Below are 27139 nucleotides of genomic sequence, written 5' to 3'. Positions count from 1 at the left end.
TGTGTCCACTCTTCTCTGTCCGGTCTGTCGCGCTGTTATGGATCTGAGATAATACCACGCCAGTTCCACCGCCAGTTTCACTGCCACCTCAGGCCGTATTTTGCACTGGTTGAGAGTTGCTACTCTCTCTTGTGGGCACGTTCGCTTAATGGAAACGGTTTCACGAAGAATAAGAAACCTAAATCAAGTTTTATTTTTTTATTATCACTGCGATGTAATAAAGAGAATGACTGTTCTTAGAAATATATGTTTAAGTTTGTAATATGTCACCAAATGTAAGAGAGAACGCCAACGACGACGACTTCAGAATGCCGTAACGTGTAATGTTCCGTTCCGTGCACAACGTTTTTGAGCCTTACTGGAGCACTGCCTTTGCTCTATGCGCGACAAAGGCATCGCTCATTTTTCCACAAAGCCTGCGGGAACAGAGGGTGCCTGCGCGCATGTGTTGTGCGCGCGCGTGTGTGTCATACATTACTTAAGCAACGTCATGTGAAGCAGCATGTAAGCGCAGTAGAAAAGATAGCATCCAGGTATACCCTCCACCTCTCCCTTTCTTTTCCTCCTCCTTTTCCTTAGTGCGGAGCAGCCGACTATAGGGTTTTACGTTTCTGCCGCCCGGCCTCTCCTCTGCCTTTCTCTCCATTAAAGCTTTCTCCCTCTCACTCCTGAGCTGCAATACAAGGTGCCTCTCTCTCTCTCTCTCTCTCTCTCTGAACTGTTACTGTGACGAACTGTGCGCCGTCCATGTTGTTTACTTCAGCATTACTTTAAAAACACCTCCCCCCGCTCTCTCTCTCTCTCTCACACACACACACGCGCGCGCACGCACACACACACACACACACACACACACACACACACACACACACACACACACACACACACACACACACACACACACACACACACACACACACACACATACTTAACAATTAACAAACGGCAATTAATACACGATTCCAGCGAAGTCGCAAAAAAGAAGGAAGTTACGAAAAAAAGAATGTTTTGCGGTCAGCCGAAGTGTACATACAGCTCGACCACACCTTCTGGAGAGACGAACCGGCCCACGTTGATAGAGAGCAGAAAGAGAGCTAGTGAGGCGGGAAGGAAACCATGCTTATGCAGAGACCCTGCAGGTCTTAATTAAGACGGTGGTGCCAGCAATGCACTAACGCCCTGCAAATTGTGCAGACGTCTCTGCGGTGGATTGCGGTGAGACTCTAACGCTAGAAAGGAAACAAAAAGAGGCTGTGACCAGTATGCTCAGTTTCTCTCCGTTGTATTCATTCTTGTTTGCAGCTTGCTCCGCTCTCGGCGCTGCTGTGATCGACCACCGACATTTTGCAACGGATGCCATAGGAGCGCTCTAACGAAGAAAAGACCATACATGCGCGATTGCAGCCGTGTCCAATTTCAAAGGACACGCGTCTCTGCGCGCGCCCGATGCAACCCGACAACAAATCTCTCGCTTCTGTTAAAAGCGGACTCTTTCGTCCTTTGATTCGGGTTGCAAAATTACTCTTCTCTTCTTCTTTTTGCTTTTTTTTCTTCTTCACCAGAGCAGCGGACACATGAAAGCACCTCCGGCCAGGAAGCGCTCCATGGCTGTGGAAGCGGAAGAGTTTTTGCGACTGGTCCCGGGGAAGCAGCAGCACCAAACGCAACGGCAGGAGACAAAGGACCTCTTCCATACGCTCACCAAAAGCCGCATTGAGGCCGGCGACTGGAGCTCAGATAACTCACTGCCTACCGCCCGCCTCGCAGCCTTTACTGACAAGCTCACACACTGCGACCGCACTGTATTCGCACGCACGCGTGTGCGTGTGTGTGCTCTGCATTGTGCACACAAGGATGTCGCGGTGAGCACCGCGGTGACGGCTTTCCAGCACAAGCGGTCAGTTTGCAGGCCGCATAATGCGCCGCATTGCGTGTGTCACTGGGGGCCGTATACGAGGAGCGGGAGTGCAGAGAGAGAGAGACCTGTGTTGCACATGGGCGGCCTTCTATATACGCTGTCTCTGTATAAAAGCGTGCAGCACTGTCGAAGCCTTAGAGAATATCGGAAAGTCGTAAAGTTGCCAACACTTCAGGAGAAACATAATTTTCGCTGTCGAATCGCCGGGCTCTCTTCCTGATTGCATCAAGCTCACCGTGCGTTCTTAGAATACCAGAACAGTGGAGAAATTGAATAGTAAACCTGATTCTGTTAAATCAAATTGGAACTTAAGAACACCGCCAGAGATAAGCGCTATCCGCCTCATGACTACCTTCTGTTCTTGTGCGTTGCCATTTATGTAGTTCGCAAGCGAATATTCCATTTTTGAATTTTAACGCGCAATACAACACGCTCCCACACCTTATTCTTATGAATCTAGCTCGCGTGATGTTTCAAATTGATAGAGCGATTGGAAAATGAGGAAAATTTTCTTACACTTAAGCGACCGACTAGAGGATTACCAAATATTAGTGTCAGTCAAGTCCCACTGTGTCCAGGCGATGCTGTCCTCAATTCATTTAGGCGGCTACAGTGACAACCCATTTCCGTTTCGTGAATTCGGTCCCTCCGAATACCTGACAGTGGCTGCATAGTATCCACCACGGTGCACCGTTTTGGATAGAGAGAGGTAGGCCGCAGTGCGTGTAGTACATCAAGAGCGTGTGCGGAAGGGAAGGAAGAAGCCGAATGGATGGGGGGGGGGGGGGGGGGGGGGGGAGTGTTCAACAGTGACCACTGCTGGCAGTGACGGTCGGCCAACAATAGGCCTGGCCTAGAGCAAAAAGTAAAAAGCAAGGAAACAGAGGAATGCGGAGGGCAAAACGCGGATGAACTTTTGTGAGAACGCCGCGGAACTATGAGGAATAAATAGCCGGTTGGCCGAGCGACCAACCGACCGTTGGACAGAGAGGCGAAGCCATATGCGGACGCGGCGGGACGTCCCGAACCGGGAAGGTGGCGCTTGTGGGCACGGGGGAGGCTGACACGCGGCGGGTTTCGCTCAGACAGGAACTCCACAGCGCCATTCCAAAAAGAGAAGAAAAAAAAGGAAGGTAAAAAATAAAGCCTTGCGCAGCTGGACAAGTCGGCCAACTGGAAAAAAATGCGTGACATCGTTGATAAAATTATTTACCGCGACTGGAGCGGAGTTGCCGATACTCTGAATTTTAACGCCTGGGGTTTAATTGCCGAACCAATACATGGGCGTTGAGGGACGCCGTAGTCAAGAGCCTCAGATTAGTTTTGACCACCTGGGCTTCTTTGTTAGTGTGTGTGCATGTGTATGGAAGTTACAGCGTAAAGCCACCAGTCTGTGTATTTTAATAAAATATATTATTTTTCTTCTGCAGGTTTCCTATTCATCCCGCTCGCAACTTCACAGCGCGTACGAGCCACAATAAAATTGACTATCCGCATCAAGCTCGCGCCACGGGCTACCTTCATTGTTTTTCGTACATCTAAACGGCTACAGACCAGAAATATCTCCCCACAGGTGTCTTCCACACAAATCCGGCTCATTTCATGATTGCTTTCTAATCACTTTTTTAATGTGTAAGCATTGTATGGCTATGTTTGCGGTTTCATGTCATCACGAGCTTGTCATCACGATAACGTTCGAACGAATTGAGTTATAAGAAAAAGAATGGTTGCATTAGATAGAGCATCAAAAAATCTCGCAAGGGAAATCATAAGGTGCAGGTGGGATAATTATCTAATTAGAGCCAAAAATGTCCAAAAAGAGGGCGGGGCCGCAACAAAAGCGGCGCCAAATTTGAAAAACCGGAAGTGTGGACGCAGCGAAGCATGGTTGTTTTTTTATAATTGTTTTTTTTTTGAGGAAATGGCGCAGTATCTGTCTCATATATCGTTGGACACCTGAACCGCGCCGTAAGGGAAGAGATAAAGGAGGGAGTGGCACCAAATCTGAAAACGGAGCGTGGCGCCAAGTTTGAAAACTCAAAATGAGCAATGATGAACTTGTATAATTTAGGCAAAGAGGGGTAAAGAAGGGCGAGGAGGCGTCAATGCTTACGCATTCCTCCAATGCGGGTGCCGCAGTGATCTCATATTTTTTTTGTTAACACCAACGCCTCATGTGGACGCGCCCTCATGAAAGAAGCCTCAAGGTAACGTACGCAAACAAAAACACTTCCCAAAGTCTGTCTTTACAACGTCCCCAAGTTTTTTGGCGTTGGAGTGAAACTTAGAAAATATTTCTTTATGAGCAAAATTCAAGGCGTCATAACCGTCTCGGTCCTAGTTCACATCACAGTCGCGCCGTCACGGAAGGGATGCAGGAGGGGGGGAAAGAAGGAAGAAATACGCGTCACAGTGGAGGGCTCCGGCTTAATTTCGACCGCCTGGAGCGTGCACTGACATCGCACAGCACACGGGCACCTTTTGCGCTTCGCCTCCATCGAAACGCGGCCGCCGCGGTCGGGTTCGAACCCGGGTACTCCACCTCAGTTGGAGTAGCAGTGATGGCGCAGACGAAGAGCATCCGCCTTGCGTGCAAAAGTAACGCGGTTTGAATCCCGGTCCCACCGGGAATCTCAGCCGGATTAAAAACAAAAACCCAGTGTCGATGAATCTGGATAACCAGGCCTGGGGTGCGGCCTGGTTCCGGCGACCAGAGCCGACAACGCACCCTTTTACCAAAAGATGATTTGGCCAGTCTGGTGTAACCCGCCGAGGTGGCTCAGTGGTTAAAGCGCTCGGCTACTGATCCGGAGTTCCCGGGTTCGAACCCGACCGCGGCGGCTGCTTTTTTATGGAGGCAAAACGCTAAGGCACCCGTGTGCTGTGCTATGTCAGTGCCCGTTAAAGATCCCCAGGTGGTCAAAATTATTCCGGAGCCCTCCACTACGGCACCTCTTTCTTGCTTTCTTCCCTCACTCCCTCCTTTATCCCTTCCCTTACGGCGCGGTTCAGGTGTCCAACGATGTATGATACAGATACTGCGCCATTTCCTTTCCCCAATAAACAAGTATTATTATCATCACTCTGGTGTAGTAGTTGGCCACAACTGCCTAAATAAATACACATGTTATCCCCTGGGCCCCAGTCTCCAGTGCGTCCTCCAGTGGGTCTTCTAGTTTGACGACCTTGATGTCTTGGCGCTACCATGTATAAGCAGAATTGTGGCATTGCCTTGCCCCTGTCACCCCCGGCCTTCCGCAACACACATCTTACTGCCTTTACCCCCGATCGCACATAACTATCTCAAAGACCGATCTGAATTGACACTGACACGGGCCAGCACGGAGGATTTGCGGCAAGTGAGAATTTTCAAGTGCGTTTTTTTTTTATGGGAAGGGGGGGGGGGGGGTGTTCAAGCACATAGTCGGTCGCCGGTGCGCATGAACATTTGGCATCTCTAATGACTTCCGTGATATACGTCACACCCGGCAGAATACGTGACCGCCATCTCACGAGTCAGCATGCACAGTCATCCTTGTTCACTCAATCCAACGGCCCACTCACTTCGCCGCTCTTGTCTACGAGAAATAGTTCCTGTCTCGGCCAACCCTCCTTTCTTCTTGCGCTACTTTAATTACATTTTTTTTTTGTCCACGACCTGACAAGGCACATGCGAAAAGATGGAGTTCACACGGCCCGCTTTCAAATTTCATGGCCTTATTGTATCTTTTTTGTCCGTTATTTTTGTTTCTTTTAGTTCGTGTTCGGTCACCCTTTATTGTCTCCGTGCGCAGGCATGACTGTCAGCAGTGACGCCGACGCGTCCTGTCGGGGTATCCCTCTCTTCCGGTATGCAGCCTCGCAAGGGTCCCGGATGATGACTACCCCGCGGTCCGGTCGACCGTGAAATGGAAGAAAAGTACCCCGAAGGTGTCCTCGAGCGGGAAATTGCCGCAGGAAAAGAGAGAGACAGGTTGAATGGTTTCTATTGCACGGCGAGCAGTGCCGGCCGTCACCTTCAACTGGCCAGCCTAATGGCCCTGCGAGTTATTTTCTTTTGCATTCCCTTGCTCTTCCTGCACAGGTGTGTTCTTTTTTTATTTGTGAGGGCGCGCTTCAATATGACGACCCTTCGGGAGAGTCGAATCATGCAGCAAACCGGAGGGATTCTTGAACCTTAACGGATAGGAGGTCGTCGTCCACGTGTGTACGCAACATAGACCACACACGAATATTTATTCGCCGAGGAGGCTTAATGGCGTCCTCGAAATGAGCTGGAAGTCACGGATTAGATTCGAGGCCATGTGGCACGCTCCGCATTTTGAGTAAGTCACAATGCAAAAACGTACGTGCACTGAGATTTCGGGGCCCTAGGAAGACCCCTGCAGGTTGTTGAAATGAATTCTAAGGTCTTGCTTCTTTGCTCATGTGCAGATTTGGTACTTAGAAGAACTTCTTAAAGACACTAATCATAAGCTCGAAATTTCATCGTGGGATTCGATATGGCATTAGACGTTTAGATGGAAAGGCAACCACCCTAACGCTGAAGGCAGGAGTCCCGTCAGATGATATCGGAGAACAGTAGACGGGATAAGGTAATATTATGAGTAAATTATAATTATATTTTATTTTCATGCTTTTCACCCTTCGCCGCACATACAAGAGACAAAATGTGTCATGCCTCCCCCCCCCCCCCCCTCTCCCCCTATCAACAGGATATGCTAGTCATCGCGACCGATGATGAGGAAGTAGCAATTACAGAATTGAAAGAGAACAGTCTTTTTCTTATACCAAACCAGGAGCTGTATTTTGCAATATTCTTTACCCATTCCATTCTTCTACCTCTCCGCCATTGTTCAGGGCCACCTTTGATGCCACAGCCGGCTAATGCCTTGCTTTGATTGCTGACAATAATGTCGAAGGCGGCTCCTAGAAATAAGTACTGGGGCAATACAATGAAGGGACAAAACTAGGAAAACAATCGCCGCAAAATGAGGCACCAGGGACTGTTTTCATTTGTTCACCAACGAGCTGGGTTGTCCTAGCAGGAACATACTTCGCAAATGACAGTGAAAAACCTTGAGGACAGAAGGTACAGGAACAGGATGAGAAGGCGAACGCCAGGGTCGCCTAGCGTGTTCTTGTCATTTCTGAACTGCCCTAGTGGTAGCTTTGCCCCACCGGGGACAACGGCAAGATGTCGTAAGCTTTTAAAGAGTTTTTTACAACAGTGAGAGGTGCAAAGATGCACTACAGCCTGGAATGGATTCCGGTGGTCGCATTTGCCAACCATCCCGCAAAATATTGAGCGTAATGCGCAAAAAAAAAATTTAACCTCGATTTTGTTAATTTCGGCGGCTGCCTCGACCTCTCGTTTGCCTGCACGAGTAGTCGACGCTAAGTGGGCCTTCAAAAAAAGGAATCGCTGTCACTAAGCGGAGTTCTGAGAGAGCAGCGGTTATTTATCTACGTCACAGCGCTCGCCATTTTGTCTATCTTACACCGTTGGCACACTGGTGGCCATGATGCCCGAAGGCCATGGGTGGGAATTACAGCCCTTTCGCATCCCCAACCAGTCTGCCCACTTCATTTAGCCCAATGTTCTCGGAAAGTTTGCCCAAACTCACTCTGGCCAACTAACAACGAAGGATACATTTTCTAGAGCGCATTCTTGCTTCTTCACAGAATTCCTGCAACCTACGTCTACCATATGACCTTATTAGTAACCAGAGATGAACATCAGTGTTGTAGGTTATGGTGTGAACTGATGTAAAGTGATGTCGTCACTAGTGCTGATGCTGATGCCGATGCTGGTGCCGGTGCTGGTGGATGCTGCTGGCGATGATGATTTCAATGATATGCCGATGTTGTACCGATGGAGTGCCGATGGAGGTGCCGATAATGTTGCCGACGATGATATCAGTGTGTGCTGGTGGCGGAACCTACGATGACGCCTAAGCCGTTCCAAACAGGAGAAAGTCTTAAACACTGCCGAAGCCCTTCAAGAAAGCTCCATCAAAGCGTGTACGCGCTGAGGCGAACGCTGCCAGAGAGCGGCTCAGAGCATGGTGCACGTGTTATATATAAAGCACCTCGGGGCAGTCGACGGCCTCACACCCGAGCCTCGCGAATGCATAACGCGAGCACGTCGTGTGTGACCGACCTCCCAGCCTGCGTGAGCGGGCCAGACGCTGCAAGAGGCGGAAGCCAAACCCGTGCGCCAACGGAAGCCGCTTCTGTGGCACCGTCCCAAACCGATTCGTTATGGCCGCCTTATTTCTCTGCGCATCTCTTCTGCTTCCCATTTTTCTTATTTCTGCTTTCGTTCCTCGCCTCCGTCAGAGCCGACTCAGTGTCCGCCTTTCTTTGCAGAGAACACGCTGTCATCATCACCATCTCTTTCTGTTTTCTCTTTGCACTTCATTTTCACTTGTTTTTTTGCTGCTTCTTTCGTGAGACGAGGGCTGCATCTTTCGGGGATGCGGCGCAGAGACGTGCCGCCGGGTAAAAAGCGAGCGACCTGCCCGCCGGTCATGCAACGTTATTTCGTAATTCTACGTCGCCCGCCCCCTGTGCGTTGGTCGGACCGCGTGAGCTGCCAAGCATTTCCCGAGTCATTCTTTGCTTTAGGCCGCGCTCTCCGAATTCGTGCGCACGGAGACCAGAACAAAGGAGCAGAGAGGGGGGAAAGGGTGAGAGGAGAGGGGTATATAGTGGTATAGAATTGTATGCCGTAATTTCATATCTTCTTTTCCTCGAACATATACACACGACAAGTCCAATTGCTATGATCTTTTGCTTCATTCCTTCATGTACGCTTCCTTGCGATTTCTCATACCAAGCAGAGCCCGGAGTTGCTTGCGACGATTGGTGCTGTTATATTTCCCCTAAACACCACCTTAGACATAAATTGGACCTTGCAGTGTAAAGCGTTATCAGCACGAAGGTAGAAGAGACGAAGCATGATAATGAATTTTTATGGCACGAGGGTAACTTTGGACAAGAGCCATGGAGCAAAGTATTTTGCTGTACTCAAGGTGCGGTCAAGGACCCTTCTCCCAAGCATTTCATTATAGAGAAGCCGAGCACCAGGCCCGGGGAAAGCTTGTGCGCATTGTATTGCATTGTGTTGTTGCGTATTGGCTTTAAGCCCGGTAAACATTGCTGGCCCGTGCTTTCTCTCCTTATTTTGTGCTTTTTATATCTTTTAATTAGAGGAAAATAAAAAACGGTACAAGGGGGGTCGAGCCCCGCTCCTACCGCAAGCAAGGCGGATGCTCATACCACTCGGCCACCGCTGCGGGTCGAAGGAATAGTAGGCACCCCAAACGCGGATGCTCTAATTAATAAACTAATTAATCGTTATTTTATGTTTTTGTACGTTTAGTACGTGACTAGTGCTTCGACAAGCATCAGCGCCGAAGCTGTATAAACGCTTGATGTCATTTCTTCAATAAACATCATTCTTTCCAGCGCTGTTGCCGTTCCGAGTCGGTCAGTAAGGATGCTGGGAATTAAAAGATAGGAATCTCAGTGTTTGTCCTTTTAGTTAGACCGAAGGCAAAGAAAAAGGCCTCGAGTTCACCCATATGCAAACAACAGCAGCACAATGGCGCCCGTCGTTTGCCAGCTTGCAAAGCTGCTCCTAAAAGATGGAAGTCATATTAGGCAAAGATTTATCTCTAAGGAATTTGGGATATAATCCAGTTCCATCCTTTATCTTGCTATGCGCCACTGGTTAGCCACGCAATTGACAAGAGAGGAGGCGAATGGCAAAAACTTTCTACAGCTATCAGAATTAGTTCGCAGACTGCAGCGATCGGTGATCTAGGGGCCAAATAATGAGGGCAGGAATGGGAGGGGAAGATTCTTTACAAGGCAAGGTCGCAGAACTTTGTCTTCATAACAAAGAACTTTTCACGCACCGTAATTTAGCATAATTAACATCAAATGGGCTTATTTTACATAAGTGTGCGTCGAGTCTCGTCAACGACTTGCCTGGCCTCTCATGGTCATGAATGCCCCAGCATACTGCTGGCCGTCGTTTTTTTTTTTTTAGCATTCGCCCGCAAAACGTGTATCACTCTACCGCGAAGGAAATCACGCCAAAACGAAGACTGAATAGTTATTCTCCATAGCGCGGTAGAAACTGCTCTCTGTCTCTCTTATTTCTTTCTTGTTCTCTACCTTTCTTTAGTTCATTCACTCATTCATTCTCTATTTCTTCAGCACCTTATGTTCTTTTTATTCTCATTTTTCTTCCGTCCTTCTGTTTTTCTTTCTCTCCACCTCCCTTCCTTCGTTTCTCTCCAGACTCTATCGTTTCTTTCCTCGTTCCATTCTTTCTTTTCTTCCGTATTTATTTTCCCTCTTCCTCCTCTCATTCTTTCTTTCTTGCTTTCTTCCGTTCCTTTTTTCATCATTCCTATATATTTCTCTTTCGCCTGCCATGGCGGCTCAGCGGTTATGACCGTTTACAAGCAAGGAGAGAGAAAAAAAATTTCTGGCCGATCAATAGGGTTGATGTGGAGAAAATAATAATAATAATAATAATTGGTTTTTTGTGGAAAGGAAAATGGCGCAGTATCTGTCTCATATATCGTTGGACACCTGAACCGCGCCATAAGGGAAGGGATAAGGGAGGGAGTGAAAGAATAAAGGAAGAAGGAGGTGCCGTAGTGGAAGGCTCCGGAATAATTTCGACCACCTGGGGATCTTTAACGTGCACTGACATCGCACAGCACACGGGCGCCTTAGCGTTTTTCCTCCATAAAAACGTAGCCGCCGCGGTCGGGTTCGAACCCGGGAACTCCGGATCAGTAGTCAGGGAAATTGCAATTGCATATTTTCCCACCCCGCCGCGGTGGCTCAGTGGTTAGGGCGCTCGACTACTGATCCGGAGTTCCCGGGTTCGAACCCGACCGCGGCGGCTGCGTTTTTATGGAGGAAAAACGCCAAGGCGCCCGTGTGCTGTGCGATGTCAGTGCACGTTAAAGATTCCCAGGTGGTCGAAATTATTCCGGAGCCCTCCACTACGGCACCTCTCCCTTCCTTTCTTCTTTCACTCCCTCCTTTATCCCTTCCCTTACGGCGCGGTTCAGGTGTCCAACGATATATGAGACAGATACTGCGCCATTTCCTTTCCCCCCAAAACCAATTATTATTATTTATTATTATTCCCCACTCGCCAATCTATTCCAGTTCTCATCCTATTCCAAGTTCTGTCGCGATTGACAGGTAGATGCTTCACACAGACGCCGCCCCCGGACATTTACCACTTTCACGGCCTTCCTAATGGTCTCCCATTAGAAACATCCCGTTCATCAGTGTCGTATACGTCGTGCCGACAGCGACAAGATGATGCCGTAGCACGTGACGGCGACCCCGGCGCGACATTCCCTGACCGCGCGGCCCAGATATTCGCGCATAGGAGCGGAGTCGGCGGGTAGGTGGGCGGGCGGGTACGTAGGTAGGTAGGCAGCGAGCATCTATCGTCGCCCTACAGTATCTAGCGCACTGAATTAATTCCGTCCAGCAAGCAGCGCACGACACTGATGACACACGGTCCCGCTCTCCGCCTCACTCTCGGAGAACGCTCGCGCTTCGCAGCTTACCAGACGCTTGTGCGCCCCCGACACCGCGTAACGCGTGCAATACAGAAGCGGCGGGCGACACGTAAGGGGGCGCGGGTTGACTGAACTTTCTCGCCGCGAATCAAAGACGGGTCTGCAGCTCAACCCACTTTTACGGGCAACACGCTCGCTTTCCGAAGTGAAGGCAGCTGCTTCTCTCGAGCTACCGGGGCTAAAACATGCGTAAACAAAACACCCCGAAAAAGAAAGATGCTTACTGTGCCCACCCGCCGCGGTGGCTCAGTGGTTAGGCGCCCGGCTAATGATACGGAGTGCCCGGGTTCGAACCCGACCGCGGCGGCCGCGTTTCGATGGAGGCGAAACGCAAACGGCGCCCGTGTGCTGTGCGATGTCAGTGCACGTTAAAGATCCCCAGGTGGTCGAAATTATTCCCGAGCCCTCCACTACGGCACCCCTTTCAGATGACAGTGTAGCATCACCATCTGTAGGCCAGATTGATAAGGAGACACCTTTTTTGCGCAAGCAGGCGGTATGGAGTATTAGCCTGACAGGAGTGTGCCCGTGGGATTGCTGTTTGTTTTGTATCTTGTTTCTGACGATGCGGAGATTGCTTTTAGGTGCGTGATCACAGTGGCATCACGTTACATGTGCCAAAATAGTGTGTGATAGTGTTTGCGTTTTCGGTTTTTTAGCCTGTCTTTCCGCGGGCTGAAGATACATATATAGGCCTCTTTTCCTTGAATAAAAAACCAGTTGATAGTCTGCGCCCGTGTCGTGCCTTCTTGTTCTCTGTCTTCGTGTCTTTGCGCAGTTAAACATGATGACCCCTTTCTTCCTTTTTCTCTCAATCCCTCCTATATCCCTTCCCATACGGCGCGGTTCACGTGTCCGCCGATATGTGGCACAGATACTGCGACATTTCCTTTCCCCAAAAACCAATTTCCAATTTTACTGTGCGCTTCTGACTAAGCACATGACATTCATAGCAGTAACGCAAGTTGTTCTGTACGGTACACTTACCGTTGGATACTCGCTCTTTATAAAACTTCTCTCTTCTCTCTGTGCTTCTTTTTTATAAGGTCGTGGACGGTCGTTTTCGATGCTGTTTTATTAGGACAGCTCAGAAGGCTCACTCACGACTTTAGGTTCGTAAGCCCGAGTGCATAATTTAGAAAAAAAATTAAGTGGAATACAAAAAAAAGCATCTTTCTTTCTGTTACGGCGTACTGTCTGTTTCAACGTACTGTGACGCCTTCGCAGATGAAATTTATTGCCGACGCAGTTCCTTGTAGAGTTGTCGTTGTGGCATAAAAACTTTGGCCCTTCTTAACAAGATTTTAAAGAAGAAAATGTGAACTTGCGTCCGGCCAAAATGGCACTTAAATAAAAGCACTTTTTCATTTACGCGATAGTTCATGATCAATTAAGGGCAATACAAAGACTAAAATCTAGTCTGACGTGAAAAGATATGTATAATTGCGTGAACTATGCCTACAATTAAAAGGAGGGACATACGTCGTGCGATGGCGAAGAAGAGTGACTCTTTTCAGCAATAACTTCCGCTTCCTGCTTAGAGCCCTGATACCGTTCATCAATATTTTCAAGAAGAAACCGAAGCTCTTCTTTTTTTTCGTTTTTACATTTCAATATACCGCTGCGGTGTGCAAATAGCATGGGCGAAAAAAAAATCCGAAACGAGGGGGGTGGGAGGATGCAGCGCTCAGAAAATTTTGGAGGTGTTCTGACACTCGCCCCCCCCCCCCACACACACACACACACACACACACTGGCTACGCCCCTGATTATGGGTGACGATGGAGACAGGAGAGGAGTGCTAATATATACAAGGACATCCCAGCTGCCGGCTCACAGCTGTAAGTCGGGCTCCGCGTACTACTTACAAAGCAAAGTAACGCCCGAACTGCATGCACTGATATCCAAACCTCCTTGCACGTCCTTAATAATACATATACCCGTTGGTAATAATAATATACCTTAATAATATACCTTGTCAGGACGCTCCACGCAAGCGGCTAACAGCCGCCCTTCGGACGCGTACATAAGGGACAAAGGGTGACGTGATCCACGGTCTCGGATATGTGACACGAAGTGCTCCAGCCCACCGCTGTCCACTTCGCCTCGGCTGGGAGCACCAAATCATCTCGTACAGCTTTTCCAAACAAAATCGGAACGAGCGAGCGTCTGGTATGGCGGCCACCCTAACACGGTTGCCTCATTACGCCCCGCCACTGTGTTTGTTTGTTTGTTTGTTTGTCAGTTTCCATCCACGACAGTGGACGCACTTACCAAAGTTTTTACAGGTACTGATACGCCTGCATCTGTGTAAGTTACGAAGTGCTTTAAAAAATATTGCAATTAGTCAACGCATATGAAACATGTTGCGTGGCACACGGACTCTGCACTCTTGAACTTAATTTTCTGAGTCAGTATCCAAACTGTACTACCGGTGGTTAGTTAATTTAGGCTTCATCTTTGTTAAGCACTTTACACATGGTTTTTCTACGGGTCTTCTGCTTGTACACAGTAATACATGAAAACAAATAATTTTATTAGACTTAGGCTCGCAGTGAACAGTGAAAGACTTCGCGTCGCAAGGATCAGAGAATGAGATAGTCTATGTCAGGTGTGCGTCGATAAAAAGAAGAAAAAAAGGGGGGGGGGGGGGGGCAGCTACTCGGGACAGCAACGCCTTAAGCGTTTTTTTCTCTTTGTTATAGTAGTGGTCACCTTGGAACCGCAGTCTCTTAGTCCAGCATTAGACCTTCCTATTATCGAGTCATATCCTATTAGGTAACCTAGCTGACTTATGATGGTACTACTGCGAAGTTATTTTCGGACAACGATCAGCTGTCGTGTGCGCACGAATTTGGAGGTCGTGGGTTCGAACCCCATTAGAGGCATGTGGTTGTTTTTCTCTTCTACTTTCTAATCAATTATCCTTCAGCGGCAAAATATTTACACCCTTAAGTTTCTAATCATCAACACCACAAATTAAAAAAAATCGAAACATTCCCCTATGCTGCTAACCGCCGCGGTGGCTCAGTGGTTAGGGCGCTCGACTACTGATCCGGAGTTCCCGGGTTCGAACCCGACCGCGGCGGCTGCGTTTTTATGGAGGAAAAACGCTAAAGCGCCCGTGTGCTGTGCGGTGTCAGTGCACGTTAAAGATCCCCAGGTGGTCGAAATTATTCCGGAGCCCTCCACTACGGCACCTCCTTCCTTTCCTCTTTCACTCCCTCCCTTATCCCTTCCCTTACGGCGCGGTTCAGGTGTCGAACGATATATGAGACAGATACTGCGCCATTTCCTTTCCCCAAAAAACCAATTATTATTTTTACTATGCTGCTTGATTTCAGTGACTGTTGGCTTCCTTCGCATGTATATAATAATGAGCCCCTGGTTTTCCTTCCCTTGTGTGCTGAATACCACCTCCTAGGTGGTCTGATGCCTCCTGAGCATCAAATAGGCTTCATTGTGCGCTGCAATAGGCCGAAGTCACGAATAGCAGTCTGTGCGTTGTATGGACGCATGAATGAATGAATCGTTGGCTCACAGAAGGCACCAACGACTGAGTGAGCGGAATAGTGAAGGCACGAAAGAGTGAACGAGCCAATGAAAGAATGTATAGTCGAACTCACATGTGTACAGCTCTCTATTTAAAATTAGAGGACGACCAACATCAACGATGACGAGGGAGAAGACCACACGGGCGATAAATAACCGCCGCCACGGGTGTCTCAGTAGGAGGGCGACAGTTGAAAGGGTGTGATAGCTTTTATCGCAACGCTCTAGCCCCCAATGTCGCTGCACCTCTACACCTTGACACCCAGCATGGCTTCGGAGAACCTGCCCCGGCGGTCGCAGTACGTGGGGCGTTGGATGCGGAAGGACTCCTGGTACGTCTCACGGATGAACCCCCAGAGTCAGCCGTGGCCGAGCAAGAAGGTCGCATGCAACATGCATCGACCACATGCAGTGGGCAGCCTCCGAGCAATGCTGGTTCACGGTTCACTGAAAGGCCTCACTGAACTTGCACGGGCGGTGGAAAAGAGAGCTTTTGCATACTGCGTTCTTTCTCGCTCTTTCGTTTCTGTACATCAAATACTATAGCTCAAAGAAGCCCAGGTAGCCCGGTTATACATTACGCTTTCTCGATTACCCTATATTTATTTAGCTCGTAGGAACGTTATGGTTACTGCGCAAAGAAATGTGATGGCTTTGCTGATCAACGTCGAAGAACTCGAAATATTTAATTTATTGTCATCAGCCTGCGCCGGGCTGTTAGGCGCTTATTTTGCAAATGAAAGATTTGAACATTTCAACCGCAGGAAAGGGCGATTTGTTTTTATCATTTCAGAACCTCGACGCGCCTGCTGTTAACTGAAGAGTATAGTGCATCTCCCCAGATACCAACTTTCCTCTTTCTGGTAGTTGCGCGCAGTGAACGAACACTCCGCGAGTTCTACCTTACTGGACGCCCCACTCCAGTTGTCAACATAGGGCTGTGCGCGTGTGTTTTTATTGCTTCACCATGAACTAATCACGCGCACAACCTGGACACATTTCTTATTGTGTAAATAGTTCTTGCACATTACCTCTCCCCCTATCCTCTCTTCCTGTCCCCTCAACTCTTTCATTTCATTTCTCCATTCTGCCTGCTATCCCTTAATTCCGCTGCCCCCGCTCAGGTGCTTCAGTATCGATGGCAGATGCCGGGTCAAGCAAAAATCTTTTCCTCCCTTTTTATTATTATTTTAATAAAAAACACTTACTACTTACTACTGCTCTCTTCCTGGTCGCTTCAGTTCAACCTGGGATCTCCTTCCGACGCAGACTCCCTGCCCAGGGGTTAGAGGTGGCTAACCTGTTTCCTTGTACACTGAGCTCCACACATCGTTTATAAACTCTCTCATAGGCATCTCCCGGTGGCTGGCTCACAGTTTAAAACATTATTTTCTATGTACGTTGCAGAAAGTCTCTCGTACTATTATTGTCGCGAAAGAATATCTGTGCCACTCGTTCGTGCTTGCACTTAATCCGTGTTTTCCTCACACCATTCCTCAAACTTTTTCCTAAACTTTTCTTGAATGAAGAATTGGCGAGTTTAGTTTTATTCGCCATCATCTATTCAGCAGCCACAGGAATCAAGTGACCATGACATTGAGCAGTGTACTCTTTCAGCACCTGAGAGCCACCATCACGAACGCAACGTCATCAGAATGCTTACACAAGGCTTCTAGGTGTCCCGGCTTCAGCGTGACGTAGAACTGGCCAACTCCTCGCAGACGCAAGCTCGAACCCTCTCCTGGAAGGCTCGTCGAGTTCCGGAACGGAGCATTCCACGCAACGCGGTGACGTCACAGCGCACCTTTGTTTTATAGCGCTGCAACGCGAGCACGGCGCACCGGACGCCAGCATAAATACCTCCGCAGATAACGGCGTTTATAAACATACCGTACGAGGAGAAGCTGAAGCTGCGCAAAATAAGTGCACCCCGCGGACGCGGGCTAGAGAGCTGGAAGGCAGTCGTCGTGCGCACACAGACAAGTCACGTAGCAAAGCTAAGCGAAAAGCGGCGACAGTGAGGAAGTTGTGCAGGTACACTCTTCGAGCCCACGCGTCACGCCATCGCTGACAGGGCAGGTGTGCTCGCCGCCGCACGCGCCGTGTGTGTGCGGCGGGCACCCATGCGGGAGCACGAAATGTCACAGACCACATTCCTCCGGCTATTCGCGACACCATGCAACACGCTAGGGAGCTTCGATGCTGCACGTGGACTGGCACAAAGTTTTGTTCAACGTATTTGAGCAAAGCACTTGGAACTTCCTTCTTTTAAGCAGAGATAGATACAACGGCACTTTCTCTGGCGAAAACACGCTAGGGAGCTTCGATGCTGCACGTGGACTGGCACAAAGTTTGGTTCAACGTATTTTAGCAAAGCACTTGGAACTTCCTTCTTTTAAGCAGAGATAGATACAACGGCACTTTCTCTGGCGAAAACACGCTAGGGAGTTTCGATGCTGCACGTGGACTGGCACAAAGTTTGGTTCAACGTATTTGAGCAAGGCACTTGGAGCTTCCTTCTTTTAAGCAGAGATAAATACAACGGCACTTTCTCTGGCGAAAACACGCTAGGGAGCTTCGATGCTGCACGTGGACTGGCACAAAAATTGGTTCAACGTATTTGAGCAAAGCACTTGGAACTTCCTTCTTTTAAGCAGAGATAGATACAACGGCACTTTCTCTGGCGAAAACACACTAGGGAGCTTCGATGCTGCACGTGGACTGGCACGAAGATTGCTTCAACGTATTTGAGCAAAGCACTGGGAACTTCCTTCTTTTAAGCAGCGATAGATACAACGGCACTTTCTCTGGCGAAACCCCACCGTGTAAACCTGGCGAATAAAAGATGGCTGTCGTTTTAATAATAATGATTGGTTTTTGTGTGGAAAGTAAATTGCGCAGTATCTGTCTCATATATCTTTGGACACCTGAACCGCGCCGTAAGGGAAGGGATAAAGGAGGGAGCGAAAGAAGAAAGCAAGAATGAGGTGCCGTAGTGGAGGGCTCCGGATTAACTTCGACCACCTGGGGATCTTTGCATTGCTCGTTTAGCGTGGATTCGTTTTCGTTGCCCCTGGAAGGGAGTGTGCTAGATGGCGGGTTACTCCCTTTTTACTCCCATACAGCTCATTCTCGTTTACAGCTTGGGAAAAGCGTGCCGGAGCTCCGTTCCTGATCTACGAGCGGTTGTTGGCAACTGCCTACAACAGCCCAGTGTCCAATATGGCGGCGCACTTCGATTTTCTGGTGACAAGGCCTACGAGCGTCCGCTTCGGCATCCCAATGCCAGGCGCTTGTGTGTGCTTGGCTGAGCACATTCGACAGGCAGATGCCTTCGGCATAACCTACATCAGATCGGCATTACAGCTCATAAGAGTAGCTGTAATCTGTAGAGTGTCGAATTTTGTACAGGCATGCATCCCAGAAAGGCTTCCTCTCCGCGACTGCTCATAACAAATAAAATGTGGCACATGAGTTCTCACAAGACGAACTGTTTTCGCCATTCACTACCAACAGCTTATTGGAACTAACGCTTTTAAATGCAGCGGCAATATCTTATGAAGCTTCAATTCTGAGACGACGAAAACAACTCAGTATCTTGTAGTATATATGCGCCCCGTTTAAGTCGGAAATGGAGCAATAAGATGCAACCACAGCAGAGGCCGATTTTTACATGCGCGGCTGTAATCAGCAGATGATCAGAATTAACAAATGAGTGCATAGTTCATTCGACATCCTACTTGATTATATCCTCGAGCTGCAGACCTAGTCAAGCAACGCAGACGAGTTTAGGGAGAAATCGCCGTTTGCTCCTTGTCTCGAATTACTTAATTGTATTCGGTAGCTTGTGATCTTTCTTTTTATTTTGTAGACAAAGGAAAAACAATGACGATAGAAAAAGGCACCCCTTTCGTGCATAGACGACCGCCGATCGCTGGCGGCAGCGGTCAGTCTTGTCAATATTTAATTATGCAGATGACACTGCTTGCGTAGGCGCGCTTCGCTGCACTGCATGCATTGCTGCACAGAAGGCGTGGCTTCCTATCGTTGCCTTTGAGCAAACAAACCGCAATGCAGTCAGCTGACACTGTCTACTCTTGTATGTTTCTTTATTGGCTGTTATTCATTTAGTTTTTGTTGCCAGAAATTTTATTTTCGTGTCGCTAAACCCGTCGATTAATCTGAGCCCTTTGGCGGATATCCACCCTATTTGTTGCAATCCTGCGCAGTTTGGTTCCTAAAAAGCTATAAGCGTCCTTAGTGACCACACTTGGTTAGTGAAATTTAGTGGACTTTTTTTTTTGCCCGGAATTTTTCAAGGCTTTACGTGAAAGCTTCTGACTGGGTACTGCGGACGTAAGGATCGACCGTTGTCGCACATAGACAGGAGAAAAATAAAGAGAGCAGACATACTTGAAGAAAACAATAATTTCGAAATAAATGGGTGTTAACCGTTCCTTCATGCAAATGACAGGAAGACACAGCGAGAACATATTGGATTACCCACTCCTCGAAATTAATTACAACGAGGTCGTTTGCAGGCCTTCGCCTGTAGTAATTTACACTTGTAGAAATCGATTATCAATTTTTTTTCTTTTTTGCACTTAAAGTTCGGCTGTTGATTTATCTGCGCCCTGGTTTCAGCCATTGACAGTAGCCGGCGCTAGACCCTAAGGCTCACTTTCAAACTAGGAATATTGCTTCCTAGGTCCTTGATAGCCCTCTCCCACACCGTGTAATCATATTCATCCTTTTTACTGCACATAACTGCGGACTTCTAAGCAGTCGGAAATCTACAGATCTCTCTATAAGGCGTTCAGTAGGTACACAGTCGTGCACGACATAAAAGTGACAGATGGCATTAAAAATAAATAAAAAAGGAATCTCTTTTTCGTGAAATCCCGGTCTCTATCCTAAAACCCGTGCCCCAAAGAAGTTCAGAGCAGACGTACTGCGACACAACATCCCCCACAAGCTCGTTTCTATTTTATAGAAACGTGTGTATAAGAGAGACGTCTGCTTACCAGAAGCAGTAGCGGCTCAAAGTCATATCCAAACTCCTTTCCACTGAAGACAACGTTTGGACACACGCAGAAGAAACGACGGATCCGTGCTTGTTGCAGCGACGAGTAACACCAAGAGGCGACGAGAGAAAGGGGCGTCTGTAGTCTTCACAGGTATCGCTAGCTATAGCTAGCTAGACAGTGCTAGCAAGCCAGGCGTTGTCAGCAGCACTCGAACAACAAAACAACCAACGCTTCTCCGAATTTCCGCAAGAGCGAAGGGCACACTCACAGGCCGTTCGCGGTTCGTACGACACCTTTGCAGAGTGGCTGCCACGGAACGACAGTAGTCACGACGAAGAGAGGGAGTACGGTGAAGTGTCAGCGAGCCAGTGAGCGAGGCGACAACGTCGACACGGCGGCACGTAGGGGGGGCCAAGACGACAAGGGTTGCAAAACCCCTCCGGACCAGCACGTGAATAACAGTGACCACTTAACTTGTTCACGACACGAGAGAAAAAAAAAGTAAACAAAAGAACAACAACAGCAGCGGCGACAGCGGTAGCAGGCGACAGAGCACGAAAGAGGCGAAAGCAGACGACGCACACACACACGGCAGTAGGTCCACGCGGTCGGCGGCCGGCCGGTGTTGTTGCGAAGTTTGTCTTCGGGCCGAAAGCGAAACTGGCGCCGTGAAATCGCGATGCGGCGTCTCGAGGGAAAGGGAGCTGGTGGAAGAGAGGAAGGAGAGAGCAGGTGGGTGAGGAGGAGGGAAGACGGGCGGCACGCACGGCGGAGAAGGAAAGAACAATAGGGGCAGCTCTGTCTTTCTTTCCCTTCCTATCTTTTTTTCTCCTCCGCCACCCACCACGGGTCTGGGGACAAAACAAGCAGAGAAAGAGGGGTCTCGTTCGCTTGGTTCGCCGCTGGCCCGCCACGCGCTTTGTTTGCTTGTTTGTTTTTTCTCTCTCTATCTCTAGACGCTCACCCAGCTCGTGAGCGCGGAGGCGAAAGCGGTGGTGGACCAGCGACTGTGCGCGACTCCTCAATAGAGTTTTACCGCTTAGGCGCCCGAGGCCGCCGCACGGTCTCGGTCGAGATCTGTGGCGGCGACGAGGAGTGAATGAAAAAAAGGCTGCCATAGGTGGGAGCAGATTGGGGGAGGAGGGTGGCGGCGGGGTCATTGGGTGGAGAGTGGGCAGTTCAGCTGTCCTGTGTATGTGTGCGTGTACGCAGGCGTGAGCTATCGTTCATTCCTTCTCTCTATATGGCCGGCTCTGACGAACAGGTAACGAACGGTCTGTGCGCTTTCTTTCCAGGAAGTGACGTGACAACCGGCAGTAACCTAGCCTTTTCATGATACAGGATGGACGTCGTTTGGTCGTGCCGTAAATCACGTTATTGCCCTTGCGTCTCTGATGAAATCACGATAAAGGAAAAGGAAAGAAAACGCGCAAACGGAAGTAGAGCGCTGTTTGATCAGTTTTTCTCTTCCGTCTTTGGTCACTCGCGAAGTCACTTTGCGTCACCACCCAGGAGTCCTGCCTTAGCGACGTGAACCTCTACTGCTTACCTTCTTCAATAATCTATTCAAACGAGCTGACTTAACTGATCAGTTATGCTTGAAGACGAATGTCACTTAACCTTTAAAATTTTTCTCGTCCTTCTCTCTTCGTCTTGTTTCTATGACGCTTGTTTAAAAATTAGTCTTGCTCCAACTGTATCGTGACCGCCATAGGTGAACTGTAGTTGGGTGTTTATCTTTGAGTGTTTTTATTATTATAGCTGCTGGCTTAAACTGTATTCCCCCACCATTGCTTGGGGGGGGGGGGGGGGGGGGGGGGCGTCGCGGTGGCTCAGTGGTTATGGTCTCGGCTGGCCCAAAAGACGCGGGTTCGGTCCCAGCCGCGACGGTCGCATTTCGATGGACGCGAAATGCTTGAGGCCCGTGTACTGTGTGATATCAGTGCACGTTAAAGAACCCCAGGTTTTTTGAAATTTCCGGCGCCCTCCACTACGGCGTCCCTCATAGCCTCGGTTGCTTAGGGGCGTTACATCCCACAAAACATAAAAACCCACACTGCTGGCAGAGTACGGCGAGCTACCTTTGCTGTCACCTTTTCCTTCAAGGAGGCTCGCAGCACTTTCTTCTTATTATCTTTACGGTTTAGGTTCAGCCGCTAGTTACACCATTTACATGGGTGGGAACTTGAAAGCGAAAATTACTTACATGGCTACTGTCAGTTCACATCTTTACTGGAGCAGCTGCAAAGCTCCTAGTCGTAAAAGCATGCAGAAAGTAGGCCACAAGTTTTCCTGTTATTTTATATCTTGTTTAACCCGGCCGCACGAACAGCAGAAAGCGTTCACACGAGAACTATAGCACCTCAGAGGAGAATGCTTGGCATGACAGTTCCCGTGCGCTCTCTCCTAACTGCCTCGCGATACAGTAATGTCCGCAGGTAGACGGAATAATAATAATAATAATAATAATAATAATAATAATAATAATAATAATAATAATAATAATAATAATATTAATAATAATAATAATAATAATAATAATTTGTTTTTGGGGAAATGAAATGGTGCAGTATCTGTCTCACATGTCGGCGGACACCTGAACCGCGCCGTAAGGGAAGGGATAAAGTAGGGATTGAAATAAGAAAGAAAGAATTAGAGGTGCCGTAGTGGAGGGCTCCGGAATAATTTCGACCACCTGGGGATCTTTAACGTGCCCTGACATCGCACAGCACACGGGCGCCTTAGCGTTTTGCCTCCATAAAAACGCAGCCGCCGCGGTCGGGTTCGAACCCAGGAACTCCGGATCAGTAGCCGAGCGCTCTAACCACTGAGCCACCGCGGCGGGGAGGTATACGGAAGCTGGCCCGAAATTCGGAGCGACGACCTTTAAATCACTCCCGCTTTTGTGCAACCGTAGACCCATTCATTGTCGCGCACGTTCTTAACGCACTGCAGTTTGCTAGCACAAGTTGTCGCGAAGCTCTCTCCACTTCTTTCTGTGGCCTATAGCGCTCTCCAGACACTCGTGAGGGCCAGTACTTTCGGTTTACACAGATTTCAGGCCGCCTTCGACACACGACTCCCCCTTTTTCCCAGGGCCGAGGTGTTGTGCATGGGCTGTAAGAGCAGTATTTAGCATTCCCTCGCCAACCTCTTCCGCGTGTTCTTGTTTCTTTTGTATCCGTGTTTTTACAGTACCTCGAGTCGTTTCACACAGTCGCAGAACTTTCCTTTTTTACGCACAGCAGAAATTATGACGGTTCCTCTGTGGAAACGAGACGGTAGTGTTGCAGCGACACCTGTCAATGATTGTGCTTAGCAGTGACGGAAACCTGCACTCTAAACACGACTACTGATCCGGAGTTCCCGGGTTCGAACCCGACCGCGGCGGCTGCGTTTTTATGGAGGAAAAACGCTAAGGCGCCCGTGTGCTGTGCGATGTCAGTGCTGTTGCATTTGGGTTGCAAGCCCCAAGGGTAGCGTTGGCCTGGCGGCCTGGGGCAAAGCTGGAAACATCCGAAGGTCCCGGCAAAGGAAGAGTCGACTGGCAACAGAACAACTAGTTTATTCTGGCATCGCAAAAGAGCAGCCGGTCAGGGCGACCACGTTACTCGAAGGAAGGAATCGAAGGCTCTCGTTGGCGTCCGGGGCAGCCCCCTTTATACCCACGGAGTCGAGGGCAAGAGGGAACGGCTTGGGAAGAGTCATCCGATACGGCGACGCTTGAACATGTTCAGGCGCGACGGGCGCGTCCGCCAGGCCGGCGCCGGTCAGACCTCCTCGCCTCCCAGTTGGAGAGCTCCTCTCCCCGGCTGCCGCGCTTTGACAAGCGTGGGCAAAACATGCACACACACAAACACGCACGCACGACGACACGTGGCACTGAAACCTGCCTGGACGCGCTTGGCGGGAGGCGTTGCGGCAGCGATGAACGAAGCCGCGGCATCCGGTGCATCCGCGCCGGCTATACCGCGCGCTGTAGGCGAGACGTAACAGACCGCCCCGCCGGGAGAAGGAGATCCCGATGGTCAGGGGACTGCATCCGCTGTCCAGAGGGATGTCGCTCGATGATGCTCGTAATCGAAACCGATCGTCCCTCGACGTTGCTTGAGCGCCGCGCACAGAGAAGGCCTCGTTCTCGGGTTCAGGATCACATAGGACACTGTAAAGTCACTTCGGGAGAGTTGCCATTTTTGTGCTCGTTCCCAGCAAGCGTTAGAACTACGCCGAAACGCAACCGCTCAGTCAGCAAGCACGAGACAACCCTCACTAAGCTCTGCCAGGCTCTTTCCCCTTTTATACTACTGCCTAGTTCCTTACAGTAGTCAAGCAGCACTCAGAACGCGTCCACAAATTGGAAAATTGCACTAGAAAGCACATAATCACTTTGAAACACTAAACAAAAGCAATATGTTAAAAATCCTGTCTCAGGAAGAAAACATCAGTAACCAACAACTTTGAGGCGGATTCCTACGTTAGGGGCTTCGACTTAAGCCATCGGCGTTACCGTTGAGACTCCCCTTTTTGTAACGCACCTCAAAGGAATATTGTTGCAAAGCGAGGCTCCAGCGCAGGAGGCGGCCATTTTTGGGAGAGATGTTCTGCAGCCATTGGAGAGGGCAGTGATCCGTCTCAATGATAAACCTCGAGCCGGCTAGGTAGCATGACAATTTCTGAACGGCCCACACGAGACACGCACACTCTTTCTCAGTGGCGCTGTACGCCTGCTCACGACAGGTCAGCTTACGACTAGCATACAGGACGGGGTGTTCCACTTCTCCATTGTCCCTTTGGCACAGTACAACGCCCATGCCTCGCTCACTAGCATCGCACTGAACAACGAACCCTTTTGTGTAGTCTGGCGATCGTAGCACAGGCTGGCTTGTTAGGGCGCTCTTTAGGGCGCTGAAAGCTCTTTCCTTGGTCTCGCTCCAGACGACTGTTTGGGGCTCTGTTTTTCTTAGAGCATCCGTCAGGGGAGCCGCGATATCGGAGTACCTGGGGATGTACCTCTGATAGTAGCCGGCGACACCTAAGAACGACCGAATATCGGTCTTCGTGCGCGGTTGCGGGAAGTCTCGCACAGCGGCCACCTTTATTTCAGAGGGGCGGCGACGACCCTGTCCAATCACGTGACCGAGGTATACAACCTCGGCCTGTGCTAATTGGCACTTGGGAGCTTTGACTGTCAAGCCCGCTTCGCGCAGGCGGGTTAGCACTGCCCGCAAGTGTGCCATATGCTCAGACCAGGATGCGGAGAATATCGCTACGTCGTCTAAATACGGTAATGCGAATTATTCCTGTCCTCGCAACACTTTGTCCATGAGGCTTGAAAAGCAGTATGGCGCGTTCTTCAAACCAAAACTCAAAACTTTAGGACGGAATGTTCCCATTGGTGAAATGAACGCCGCATACCTACTAGCCTCTTCTGTAAGTGGAACCTGCCAATAACCCCTGACAAGATCTAGGGTGGAAATAAACTGAGCGCTACTAACTTTCTCAAGGCGCTCCTCGATGTTAGGGATCGGATAAATTTGATCCTTAGTAATGGAATTAAGCCTGCGGTAGTCGACGCAAGGACGAGGTTCCTTGCCCGGTACCTCAACTAAAATCAAAGGGGAGGTATAATCACTCTCACCCGCCTCAATAACACCGAGCTGTAGCATTTTCTTTACCTCAGCCTCCATAATATCGCGCTGGCGGGGTGACACCCGGTACGCCTTGGATCGTACTGGCTCTGGGGAGGTAAGTTCTATATCATGAGTAAGGACAGAAGTCCTACCAGGCCTCTCAGAGAACTGACCTTGAAACTCTTGTAAGAGTTGGTGTAGTTCGGTTTTCTGCTCAGCCGACAGCGGTGCTTTAATGATTAAGTCACTAATGACCTGATCGGTGTCTTCCCTGTTCGTTACTGAGCTTAGTCCCGGAAGCTCGACCGGAAGCTCTTCTAACTTTCCCTTGTCGGGCATTTCCTCTCCAGTACCTGGTGCCTTCAACGCTACAGGCTCAATTTTATCCAGTTCGGACGTGCTCGGAATATCAGCTTGCTGCGCCTCCGACCCTTTCTCATTGTTCGACAACGTCGGCCCCGCAACTACCGCCTTAGCAGCGAGCTCCCGAACTCTCGGTCTGGTTAAGGCCTGAACGCTAGCCTCACCAAACAAAAGCCCCTTCTCGCGCAGGAGGTGATCGGACCGGTTCGAAAATAGATACGGGTACTGGGGGGGCAGCATAGATGACACTACGGCCTCCGTCTCAAGTGCTCCGAAAGGTCCTTCAATAAGCACTTTTGCTACGGGCAGACACACGCTATGAGCTTCCACGGCTTGCTTGATCCATGCGCACTCGCCCGTGAACATATCGGGTTCTACGTAAGAGGGGTGAACTACATCCATTGTAGCTGCGGAATCACGAAGCACTCGGCACTCTTTCCCGTTCACGAGGAAGTCTCGCATGTAAGGCTCGAGAAGCTTCATGTTCTCGTCAGTGCTACATAATGACAAACACACGACTTCTCTTTTTGTTTCTGGACACTGCGCCGAAAAGTGACCCGGCTTCTGGCACGTATAACACACGCGCGCTTGCCTCCTCTCGAACCGCTTTCTGCGTTCGGCTTCGGCTGCCGCCGTCTCCTTACGTTCGGTCGGACTGCTTTCACTCGCATCCGCACTACGTGTCTCCCCCCTTGCTCTCATGGGTGTGAACTTCGGCCTCTCAGACTTGGAGCCAAATTCACCCTTTTGACCGTCCTTAGCTCCGCGAGCCCGACGCGTCACAAACTCCTCGGCTAGCTCGGCGGCTTTAGCCACTGTACTAACGTCTGGCCTATCCAAGACCCAGTACCGCACGTTCTCAGGTAACCGACTATAAAACTGTTCCAGCCCGAAACACTGCAGAATTTTCTCGTGGTCACCAAACGCTTTCTCTTCTTTGAGCCACTCCTGCATGTTTGACATAAGCCTGTAGGCAAACTCTGTATATGACTCATTTCTGCCTTTTTCATTTTCCCGAAACTT

General features: G+C 49.5%; 1 protein-coding gene across 5 annotated transcripts in view; it reads right to left on the bottom strand.

Moving 5' to 3' along the window:
- Positions 1-27139, bottom strand: part of LOC144121069 (uncharacterized) — a 205302-nt gene that overhangs the window by 144573 nt on the left and 33590 nt on the right. The window contains exon 1 of one of the 5 annotated variants that reach the window (XM_077654007.1): positions 20121-20249. The exons of 3 other annotated variants lie outside the window; for them this stretch is intronic. The gene's annotated coding sequence lies outside the window, so the exon portion shown is untranslated. Of the gene's footprint in view, positions 1-16759; positions 16783-20120; positions 20250-27139 lie in introns of those variants that run through there. One more of the 5 variants, XM_077654009.1, reaches the window with a different exon arrangement.

The sequence above is a fragment of the Amblyomma americanum genome, chromosome 2 (assembly GCF_052857255.1).
Source record: "Amblyomma americanum isolate KBUSLIRL-KWMA chromosome 2, ASM5285725v1, whole genome shotgun sequence".
Classification (NCBI taxonomy): Eukaryota; Metazoa; Arthropoda; class Arachnida; order Ixodida; family Ixodidae; genus Amblyomma; species Amblyomma americanum.
Note: the sequence above shows the minus strand (reverse complement) of the source record. Positions and strands in the feature narration are given on the sequence as shown.